The sequence below is a fragment of the Micrasema longulum genome, unplaced genomic scaffold (genome assembly GCF_059751315.1).
Source record: "Micrasema longulum isolate JH-2025_06_02 unplaced genomic scaffold, ASM5975131v1 h1tg000142l, whole genome shotgun sequence".
Lineage (NCBI taxonomy): Eukaryota > Metazoa > Arthropoda > Insecta > Trichoptera > Brachycentridae > Micrasema > Micrasema longulum.
Genome location: NW_028277348.1, coordinates 1078557 through 1091356, shown reverse-complemented (window position 1 = coordinate 1091356; position 12800 = coordinate 1078557). Strand labels below are relative to the sequence as shown.

General features: G+C 30.9%; 1 protein-coding gene across 2 annotated transcripts in view; it reads right to left on the bottom strand.

The window, feature by feature from the left end:
- Positions 1-12800, bottom strand: part of LOC148284177 (G protein alpha o subunit-like) — a 114712-nt gene that overhangs the window by 94901 nt on the left and 7011 nt on the right. The window lies entirely within an intron of this gene.

Below are 12800 nucleotides of genomic sequence, written 5' to 3'. Positions count from 1 at the left end.
GTTCACTCGGCTTTCATCCTTCCTCTGCCAGTTCTATGTTTCACTTCCATACACAAGTGTTGGGACAAAAACTCCGTTGTGCACTGCCAGTTTAGCTTCGATTGACATATTCTTATTAGAAATTACTGTGCTTAGTGCTCAGTTCATTTTGTTGCCCGCATTCACTCTTCTATCAACATCTTTTTCTACTCTTCCATCTCTTGAAAACATGCTTCCCAGTGATTTGGGTACGTGCCCGATACCCGAAACACTGTAGCACCTCTACATAATTTAGTTTAAAAACTGCGTTTCATATTTTTTCTATGTAATTTATTATACTTGCAACAAATTCGCAAGTCATTCAATGGTATTGAGTTTTTTTAAGGAAACTTTAAGCATATATTTAATCACCGCAGCATAAAACTCGGGATTTCGATTATTCACAATGGAATGCAGTGGGTATGCCGTAGTATGGGCATAGTTCCGATTGAATTTGATCATACTCGTTAATAATTCATTGCAATCGTACAGCGACTCGGTTCACATAATACAAGTACGTAGATCAGTACTCAATACAGGGGGGACGACTCCATTAAGGCGATTCATCCAGCCAAACACAATTTCATTTTCGTTTAAAGACGGTAGTGAGTTTTAAAAAGAGACAGCAATATATTTGTCCGTGCGCGCGGGTAAGTCAAACTTGGGTAAAGTTAAATACAGTATGCCCGCTAAGTACCCGCAAAAATGAGTTTTTTTTTACCTGCATGGTCATGAATTTGAATTTGAGTTCCAATAGTTCCTTTTGAAAACTATAATTACTTTTGCAAGATAAATAATATGTATTATGTTACAGTACGGACTCACGGCTCAATTTATTTATTATATTTGGATTATAAATTTGTACTCGCCTATCATTAATTTTCGTATAAACTGTTTTTTTTACATCGTTTTTGGAATATTATTTATTCCTTAGTCTTAATATATCAATGTGGTGGATACGATTTAATGCATAAAAAGTATACAAAAAAAAAAACAATATTTTATCATCAATAAATGTTTTATTATTTATCCAGATACATATCCAATTACATTAACAAATATATTATTGTTGATAAAAAAGAAAGTAAAAAATACCATTTAATTATTAATAAAAGCACACATGTTTTTTTTAATTTTTTTTATTTATTTTTTCAAAAATATTTACAAATTTTTTTTTTATTTTTTTTTTTTATTTATTTTTTCAAAAATATTTACAAAAAATTCTTAAATTAAAGTCCTGCTGAGTTGCATACATACAACTCGTCAGCAGGTTCTTATAAATTACATTAATTATTTACACTTAGCCTACATTAACAATAATTTTACTTGAAAAACAATTACAGATTACATTTTGAAAAATTAAAAACTATCACTAATACAAAAAAACTTTTTTCTAATAACCATAATTTGAGCAAACGTCGAACTCCTGTATTTAACTCAGTATTTTTAATATTGTTTGGTAACATATTAAATATTTTAGGTATACTGTATTGCAGTGTCCTTTTGCCATATTTATTGCAGTATCTAGGAACAGCTAGCCCTTCCATACTAGTAAACCTGGTGTTGTAATCATGTACCAACTTCTATCTAATACTTAACATATTTTTGTTAAAGCTACACTTTATTCACAAACAACATAATAAAAGTAAAATATAATATACTTGTTTTGTCTTTAAAAAAAAAAAACATTTATTGAAGTCAAAACACCGAAATTTGCTAAAAACCCTAAATCAATTATTCTTCGTCCACTAATACTAAAATGAGTATTGTCGTCTTCTTTTTTTTTACGTCCAAACAATATCCAACATCTTCTTCAAGTATTGTTTCAGATACCTGTTGAAAAAAAAAATATATATATATGGTATTTGCAATATCCAACAGTGCACAAGACAATAAAATAGGAAACATTATATTATTATGTTCAAATTTTATTAACATAATTGAGTTTTCTAAGAAAAGAACCCTTAATGAGGAATGCAATTTGCTGTGGTTTTAATATGTATTTTCAATCACCAAAAAATCCGAGTTTGACTCAAATAAATATGTAGTTTCAAGAATCAACAGTGCTTATCATGGAGTGTGCATAAATGTTTCGGTGAATTCTATTTTTAATAAGCTAGTGATAATTAACTCAGTAGGTATATAAATTAAATGATTTATTTCATTGTTTGGTAATATTATTACTAAAAAAAAACTAAAACCAGCACTATATCCAGAATGCAAAACTGAGATAAGCTTTGTAGAACAAAATAAAAAAAGTCTTTTATGATGGTTCGCTCATGCAGAACGAATAAATTATGGATGTAGAAGTCGATGAAGGTCGAGAAAGACGTGGCATGATCAAGTACAATAAATATTTGAGTTGTCCCATGTCGGAATAATCGGCGTGCGCGCATGAGAAGATGCATGAATGTGAAAGAAGCATGTCACGTGTGCCAAGACAGAGAGGTATAGCGTTCTATTCTCTCTGCCTAACCCTTTGGAGAAATGGCGTGATGTTATTTAGTTAGTTATTGAGCATAGCATAAATATGATACGAGTATGCCTAAATTTATAAGTACAACAAGTGCCTGAAAGTGGACATGTGAATTATTCTCGTGAAGATATATGATGCCAGGATAGATTGGTGCGGCGTTCTACCTTCTCTGTCTACCCCTTTATAGAAATGCCGTTATGACTAGTTACTAGTTAGTTGTTTATAATTAATTATATTAGGTAATTAAATTTATGACAATACATACGGTTGAATGAAGAGTATCGCAATTGTAATTTTCTCCATCATCAGCTTCATTTAAACTACTGGAAACAATATGCTTGTCTGTAGAAGATCTTTAGGCAGCCAATTCCCTTTTCCTGAAACACGTTTATTGTTGAGGTGGGTAGAGGTATATATATATATATTTTTAATGCACTAACAATCAACATAACATCAAGTACCCATCAAAGATGTTGCTACATTATCTCTGTTTAAATCACGTCTGAAGAAAAATCTCTTTTCTACTCCTTAATCTTTCCTCCTTCCCTCTTTTTTTCATTTTTCCCATTGAGTAATAGTTTTGATCTAAGGTAATTTATAAACAAATACGTTTATTTCTATTTTTATGTGTTCTGTAACTTGAATAAAAAAAAAAAAACTATTATTTTATTGGTTGGTTGGAAAAATTGCCATTTGGCAATAAGCCCGCCAATGTTCAAATAACATTATGTACAAAACGTTAAATAAATACACATTTATTGGATTATTCAAGGCCTCAGAAAACAAATCAATCAGTTGGTAATGTCGTTTCAGTTTCTATGAAGCTCTGCGCCTCATATATAATATGCTAAAGAATACTCGATTCCGAAACACACTGTAGTTATACATGCGAAAATAAAAAAAAAATTCTTACCTATTTCTTTCTTCATTTATCTTGTCAAATCTTTTGGTCTTGTTACGACATTTATGTTTTCTTGTAAAACCTTTAGCTTTAATTGTTTTGGAACCCATTTTTCATTCAAAAACTTTAAAAAATCACAGAAGAAACGTCCCAAAAAATCCGACACAGAAAACACGTCCGTACTCGGTGAACGCCCGAGAGAACTGATACCAAACTGTACGTTTTATATATGATTGATTCTCAATGAAAATACATGATTTTATAATATTAATTACATTTATATTTTAGCATTTTTTGAAAAATGAAAAATATATGTAACTAGAAAAATGTGTGTTGTATAGAGAAATGTAAAAAAAAAAACAATTTTAAAAGTAATATACATAAGAAAGAGGCATTTAGTTTCAACAATTTAACCCAAAATGGACTCTGAAAGAATTGTATTTTACGAAAATTATATGCTTTTTTTCAAAAAACTAACTCATCATCGGCTTAGATAAATAATAGATCTTTCAATAACTACAATTAAACATGTTACAATATATTATCTAAATATAGATAATTTGTGTTGAAAATGTTGAAAAAAACGAAAAGTGCACTTTTCCTTGCAATTTTTTAGTCAAATAAAATTTAAAAAAAACATTTTTACTTCATCAGTTTACTAGATAAATGTTAAATCTTTTATGTGGTTTTAAAAAAAAAATGTTATACTCATTATTAGACTCTAAATTTTAGTTTGAAAACTGCCTTTTTTTGCTCCGCGCTGGATGGATCGCCTTAAACGATTTGCATTTGGCGGACGTGCAATATTATACCAGGACTCCCGATAGTACGCACCGAGCCAATAGGAGGAATTTATGCTGCTTATCGCTTCATACAAAACGGTCAATGGCCTAATCTTAGTGCAACCAATAAAAGATACGCGATTATTAATATATCACATTTAAGAAAATAAAAATTGTATTCGCAATTTTTTTTATATTAATAGTTGTGCATGTAATAGTCTTAGCTATAGTCAGAAGTTGCATATCAAACTGCAAATTAACGTAAGATATCGAAGCATACCTGCAAATCATATTTATCAGTCGCGTGCACAGTTTTTAACCAGGGCGGGCAGTGGAAAAAAAAACGTAGTATATTAATTTCATCAGACAATTTCATTCGCACAAGTGTTATTAATAACTTTGTTGTTGGCTTGAAGTCGATGTTAAACTACCCTAAAGCACATAAAATACCCAATCTAGTGCCATATTTTGTGCAGTCATTCCAAACTTTTTTTAAATTAGAAAAAAATGTACAAACGAAAAAACAATAACATAAAAGGAGTGTATGTACACACCCAGTTAGTCAGTTGAACTCAGAAATATTTCACACTGAATTCACGTGTCGTAGTCAAACTTTTCTTTTGAAATGAAAATAATAGAGTCGCCCCTACGGAGAAACATTATTTTATGATTATTGACCACAAAGTTAGCTACAGATAACAGCAATTTTATCATTTAATGTATTAAAAAAAATATTTGGTTTTATTTATTGGAATACTGAATTACCGTTTTACTGTTAATACATTTTCACGAGTTTAAAAAAAAATTAATCTTTTGTTCTGCTTCACAAATAAGTACATAAGTACTTGGAAATTTTGTTGCTTGCAAACTTTTCTGCATTTATGTAGCGTAAATATTTATTTATTTATTTATATATACGCCCAATGGGCACTTTTAAGGACATATTTATACATAGAAAATTATTATAAAGAAAGTTAGAGAGACACAATGGTATATATAGCAGACTTTGTGGGAATGGAAGCGGGAAAGAGGTGATTATAATTGAATTTGATTTAGTAATCGTTTGAAAGAAGACAACTTGTTATCAAAGAAATCAAGACTGGTATGTTTGTTGGCAGACCTAAAAAAGAAGGGGAATGAAAACCATAGTCAGTTCTATGGTTATCGGTATGAAAGAGTATGTTTTGGCTGAGGTTTCTAGTTGGGATATTTAATTTTATTGAGCTCAGTAGTTCAGGCGCATCAACGAGTGAGTTGAGAATTTTAAATAGGACAGAAGGTCGGATTTATTTCGACGGTCTTGAAGAGAAGATATAGTTAAATCGGGTTGTGGTCCCGTGGCTATTGTCTCGAACTCACGGATCGAAGGTCCGTGGTTCGAATCCCAATATACCCCAACTTGATTCCCATTTTCTAATAGTGAGTTATTTACAACTCGTTGAAAATGGCCCTCAAAATTAAATATTTGCGTAAATTATAAGAACGCAAATATTTCTTTTTTCAAAAAAAAAAAAATAATAATAAAAATGTTCGCAATACGTCCATCTTATGACATATATGTTTGCGTGTTCTGTCTGACGTTTATTGCATACTTCAAATTATGAGTACAATTATTATTGCCAGCATCCCAGTTGAGACAATCTTGTCTGAATCTCGCCAGCTTCCGTCACATCGTCACCGCTGTCACCAGTGACCGGTAAGCAGCCCGACTCGGCGGCGGGTCCAGTCACCAGAAAAGGCAGAAACAATAGGATAATTGGCAGTGATGGGAATGCGGCGGCACTTACGCAGCATCCGGTCACACAAACCGTTTAGCGAGTCGGTAAATGTCTCGCTACCAGACATAGGACACCGGACACGTGTACCGGGCTGTTAGCTTGGCTGTTGTATGTCACTATATTAACTGCTACAATTCTTGTGATTGCACAAGCCATCTAGATAAACCCCACTAACGCCGGGTTGTTTGATCATTAATAATAGTTAAAAATCAATAATTACAGTAAAAGTTATGAAAGTATTCCTTTTTTCCTAAAAAAACATTCCTACTTTAAAATTGTTATGGTTTTTTTTTAAATTTTTAACCCTTCAATGTCCAATTTTTCTAATTCTAACTAAAAACATATTTTTCTGTATGTTTTTTTATGCAAATACTGAGAAAAATAATTATTTTATTTCATATTTTAGTTTATGTAGACAATATGCTACATCGGGCATTGAAAGGATAAAAAATAGAAGAATGTAAAGAAAACAATAAATAACGATTTATACGAACATCTTTTTATAGAATAATGAAAGTTGCGGCAACAATTATCATAAATCCAAGTGTGAACATTAGCTAAATTACACTTTTGACAGAATAAGCGCAATTATTAACTTTTTGTTTCAAATATTATCGAAAAAATTTACTCCGGTGGCGACTTTTAAAATAAATTATAATAGCTAGTAAGTATACAATGTAATAAACTAATCGCCGAGTGATTTACATTTTCGAAATCACTTTGTACACCGAATATCGGTATGTAGCAGATCGTCTATATTGGGCATTGTAGGGTTAACTATAACTAATGATCAAATAAGATATTGAAATCTTCAACAACAACAACAACAAACCATCACGCCGTTTCCCCGTAAGGGTAGGCAGAGAGGATAGAACGCCACATCACTCTATATTTGCATACAGATCTCGCTTCTTCTACATTCATACATCTTCTCATGCACGCGCGCCGATTATTCCGACTTTTGACATGTCCATCTTCAAGTATTTGTTGGATTTGGTCATGCCATGTCTTTCTCGGTCTACCTCTATTTCTGCATCCATCAACATTCGCATTGTAAATATTCTTAGCACTCTGTTCCCAGCACTCACCCTCCTTTCAATATCTTTCACAGTCATTCCATCCCTAGTAAACATACTTCCCAGATACACAAATTCCTCTACTTGTTTTAGTATAACTCCATTCACGGTGATTTCACATTTAGTCATACTTTCATTTCTTTCAAAAACCATCACATTCGATTTATCGACATTCATCGGCAAATCGCTTCCCTTGCGTACATCGAAATCTTTATTTTTAATTTTAATATAATACAATCAAGGTACATCATTTAAGTTTCATTCTCAGAGTAATAATTCTCTAGAGAAGCCCTTAAGCTCTATTGTATAGAACAAAAGCGTTCCAATTTTTTGTTTGGTTTTTAGTTTAACAACAAACGTGTAATGGGTGGTTTCGGTTAGCGCTTGCAGTTCTCAACGCAAATATCTACCTACGGCCCGTTGTATTGCTGTAATCTGTAGCTAACTTCGTGGTCAATAATCATAGAATGGTTTTACAATATGTTTTTTTTAATGCTGTTCCTCTCCAAAAAACTGACAAGCTCCTGTGCTTGGAGAGGGACTTAAACTGAATGTGAAAATTGAATGTTTTTCTTTTTTTTTTAAATTGTTCGCATTATCAGCGCTATGATTTTTTAAAAGTGTTTTAAACTAGTGGTATTGGACGGCAGTTCTCACGATAACGAGGAAGTTCAGTGGTTTATTTTTATTTTTTATACTTTTAATAGACTATTAAATTAAGCCAAAAAAACGGCCCTTATTTTTGCGTATCGTATTATCAGCGCTATGATTTTTTAAAGTGTTGTACTTCTGAAATTACTCCGCGTATGACGTCTCACGTTCTCTTCCGCTTCTTCTCGGCCGATTCTGCCGATCGGTCCATTGACTTACCGTTAACCGGAAATCTTTCACAACCCTCTTATCATCGGTTGATTCGTATGAACAAGTGAAGTCGTTCAAAGTAGTTCGTTAGAATAAAAAAAAAAAAAAATTCATACATTCTCAAGAAACTTTGCCATACAATTGCTCTAATTATTTACCGCGCTTAAGGAAACATTTTTTGTATCCATTTTCCCGTAGTACTGAAGTTTCTCATTGTCATATACGAATCAACAGAACTATCATGATAAAAAATAATTACATTTTTTAAATGCCCTTTTTAGCTTTTTTGTGTTCATTAAATGTTATTTTTAGTTTATTTATATATCTTATTTTCTTAATTCTTAGTTTTTTATGCCAATGCCTTTTTTATGCTGGAATTGTTTAATCTAACTTATATACTGAAAAAGCTTACCAAATGCTGAGCTTCATTTTAAGAATTTCCAAACCTTTTAAAAAACCAAATACATTAAAAACTTTATACAGCACTTTTGTACGCAGTAATTTGGAGTTTGCATCCGTTGTGTGGAGCCCACAATACATAACAAACATAGAAAAGATTGAAAATGTTCAACAAAAATTTTTTTAATATCTAGATTATGAAAACAATAAAACGCTTTGTACTTACAGTCATCTGCCAAACAAAATGTTTTTTTTACCCTTGAAAATAGACGCACTGTATCGGAATTATGCCATTTACACACCTTATTCAATAATAAAGTAGACTCTTTTAACCTACTCTCCAAAATTAATCTTAATGTCCCCTTTCGCGTGACAAGAAATAAGTATTTATTCCATCTGCCAGTCTATAGCACTAACTATGCACAACACTCTTTCCTCTATCGTTCTTGCTCTAACTATAATGTTTTTTTTTCATCTATTGATATATTTTACATGCCCCTTAATTTATTTAAAAATAAATTAAGACTTATTAATTCTGGCTGCGATACGATCCCATTTACTATTTAATGATGCACACACCTGAACACTTAATCCCACACTAATACACATACACACACATCTACACTTACACTCATACAAATACAGATCCTTTTGTTGAAACACAATTTAATAATATGTATGATTTTTATTTTGAAACTTTGCTAGTCTGTCTTTAAACTGTATTTAAAAAAATGTAATTATATCATTTTTGACTGTTTGTTTCTTTAAAATAAATAAATAACGTTTTGGTAATTTGAAACCATTTGGAAATCAAAGATTGCTAGTGTTAAATTTTGTTTTATAGTTTTCTTTGATCAACTGAACAATCGTTTTTTTTTCTGTAAATATTGTCTATTTTAGTAACTTGGAATAATTAACATAGAGTTTTAGAACGTTGATCTTTTTAAAGTATTACTTTAGAAATTGTTCTTTGTACTACTTTTAAGGAGGTCGTTATGTTATTATATTTTTAATGAGTTCGTTATGTGATTATTTAGTGAAACTGATATTTTAACAGTTTTAAAACTTAAAATAGGAATATGGAAGCCAAGGTAGAATATCATTTTATATTATATTTGAAATTTCATTGACTGGTTTCAGTGATCGCTTGGTCACGTGATAACAGGTCGTAAATCCCGTAAATACAGCTATTTTACTTTACAAAAATCAAAAATGGGCGGAATAATGAATGCTATACTTAGCGAGTGAAGTGATTACTAAACAAGCCGATGACAGGTCATAAGTCCTGTAATTACCTAGACTTCCACATTCCGTTGTAAAAAATATTTTCCACTGCTGAAATACTATGCTAATGTTGATAAACTACTTCATAGTTAAATTCCAGTACAAATAATGTATCTATTCTGTGTAATTTTGTAATTAAATTAATAAAGCCATAAAAAACTGCACATGTGCCTATGTACTTAAGAAAAATGTCTGCAATTGGTTGCTGCACATCGATAGGAACGAGGTTGTCATTTTTTTTAATGTTCGAGATTAGCAATTATCAAAAATTTACAAATCTGCTTTCCTTCCATACTTTTACTTTTATTTGCTTTTTATATATCTTGATATGTTTATGTTTTTTCATTATGTATTTTTGTATTATTTAATTTAGTACTCCTTTTTCGGCATATTATTTATTACTCATATTTCTTCTATTTCTTACTATAGTACAGAGTGATACCCGTATGCAGAGACAAAACTTAAGGTGAGGAAAGTACATTCTAATTTCAAATGCAGAGAATAACCCGAAGGTGAAGACAATAGAATGTACTTTCCTCACCTTCAGGTTTATCTCTGCATACGGGTATTAGTTTCTAGAAAACATATCTCAATTATCAGTTCAATTATGTTTTTTTATATATATTCTTTTTCTTTTGATTTCAATGATACTATTATTATTTTAATTTTTTTAAATACTACTATTTTTTACTATTACATTGTTGATTTTAATGATACCATTATTTTGTATATTTGATTATGCATGAATCTAAATTTGTACAATTTATATTTTAATATTTATATCTGATTATCTTTTTTTGCATTGTATTCTTTGGAATTTTATTATTCATTATTTTTACCTTGTTTTTCTAGATTGTTATTCTATTGCATCACATGTCATCATAATTTAATCGAATTAATTTCACTACGTATTTTAAGTTTTAATTATTATGGCTTGACACGGGCATAGCCTAAAAAGCCTTAATAAGTACATTAATATTTAAACGAGTGTAATTTTGAATGAATAAATAAAATTAAATAAATAATATATTAAGGGTACTTTTAAAAATGAGAAAGTTCAGTGCTATGGAAAATTGGATATAAAAATGTTTTCTTACAAGCCGTAAAAATTAGAGCATTAAATTGTACGGCGAAGATTGCCGAAAACGTATGAAAATGGTTTTAATAAAACGAAATACTTAAAACTACGTCACAAGTTCTTTAGATTTTATCAATTAATCACAGCGTTGTTATAACCTAAGATAGACGCTACGGAAAGGGCTTCTCTGGAGAATTATCACTGAGATTGTGAGTTGCAATAGATGTTTTATAATAAACATTTCGTGTTAAATATTACGTCACGTACGGAGTCATTTCAAAATTACAGAATATTAAAAAATCATGATCTGTAATTTAATAATTAACAAATAATAATTTGAATCGGGTTATGGTCCCGTGGCTAGTGTTGCGGACTCGCGGATCAGAAGTCGGAGGTTCGACCCCACTCTACCCTAAATTGATTCCCATTTTCTAATAGTGAGTAATTTACAACTCGTTGAAATTGGCCACAAAATCGAAATATTTGGGTAAATAATAAGAACGCAAATATTATTTTTTTCTTAAAAAAATATAATAATAATAACGATGATAATACGATACATAAAAACACATATTTTTTTGTCTTAATTTGGTAGTCTATTAACAAATAAAAAAACACCGAACTTCATTACTGTATCGACAGCATCGACGAACACTTTCATATTTACAAATTTTATGTTTATGTAAGTAGGTACGCATCTTTGTTGTATTACCTAATAAAATAAAATAAATATTTTTGGACATAATTACTCAAAATACGCATTACGCATACGAATTTCGTTAAATGACTTCTTTTTTTAAATTTTTATTTTAAATGTACAGAGTTTCTTTGTTTCAGGTCCCGACTAGCTAGGAAATTCCTGTGTTTAGGAAGGACCTTATTTATTTCATTAAATGATAATTAATAAATTCAAAGAATAATAATAACATTAGAAAAAATCAATAACTTTAATGAGAATCTGTCAACATACCAGACTAACATACTGGTACCTGACACTATCAATTAAACTACAAAATATATTTAATGATACGACTCCAAAATCGTGGCCCACAAGCGTGACTTAAAAATTGAGGGCACGTGGAATGAGGATATAGATTCTAGAAGAATGCAGGAAAATAATAATATTTTCTCAAAATGATTGTTGTAAATCATTTCAAGTGGTTGGCGTTGGCGCATTCGCCTACCATGCTTGAGGTCTCGGGTTTAATTCCCGGTAAGGTCAACGTGAAATATTTATTCGAAGGTAGTTTTACACTGTAGGATTTCATTGTCCCGAACTGGCAGCTGGAGCGTAAGACGGATCACCTTACATTCATGTCACTAATGATCGAGATATACTACATTCAAAGTTACAATGCAGTGCCCTATGCATCGTCTGTGGCGGGTACGGTATGATAATGATGAATAATTGATTTCGATACATTTATTGGATTTTTTTCCCATTACTTAGACATCCTCAAATTTTTAAGTACATAATAATATTATGGTTTTGAGTTTCTCAGTGTGCAAGAAAACTTTTGATTTCAACACATATTTTTATGGAAGAAATGTGGATGTGGATGTTAAAACAGAAATGAAAACAGTGTGCAAGTGATCACTAAATCCAGCCATCGACAGGTCATAACCCTTTCTGTAAAGGCCATCGTTTTATGGTATTTTAAAAATATTTCTTAATTAATTTTGCTGTAAAACATTCAGTACTTGTATATCAATGCATCCATAGGTAATACAAGGCCTTAGTTACTCAGTATTTACATATTATATAGGAGTGATAAGTACTAGTACAAGACACCCTATACGTGTTCAGTCGATGACGACTTTCAAATGGTACAGAGTTACACCGCAAGTCTATCATATTGATATAAAATATGATCATGTTAGAGAATAATACATAAACATGTCATATACTCAGATATTTAGCACGTAAGAATACTAAATTGCAAGACCATTTTAACGTTTCCATACCCAGCATAGTCGTCAAAATGGACCGAAACTCCAATAAAACAGGCTTTACAAATAATACGTCGCGTCGCATCGTATAGTATCAATATTGGTGTGGTGATAAAACGAAATGACGTCCAAATGTTACCGCATGACATACCTTTATATACCAAAACTACTTGTTAGGCTTGTATACATCATCATTA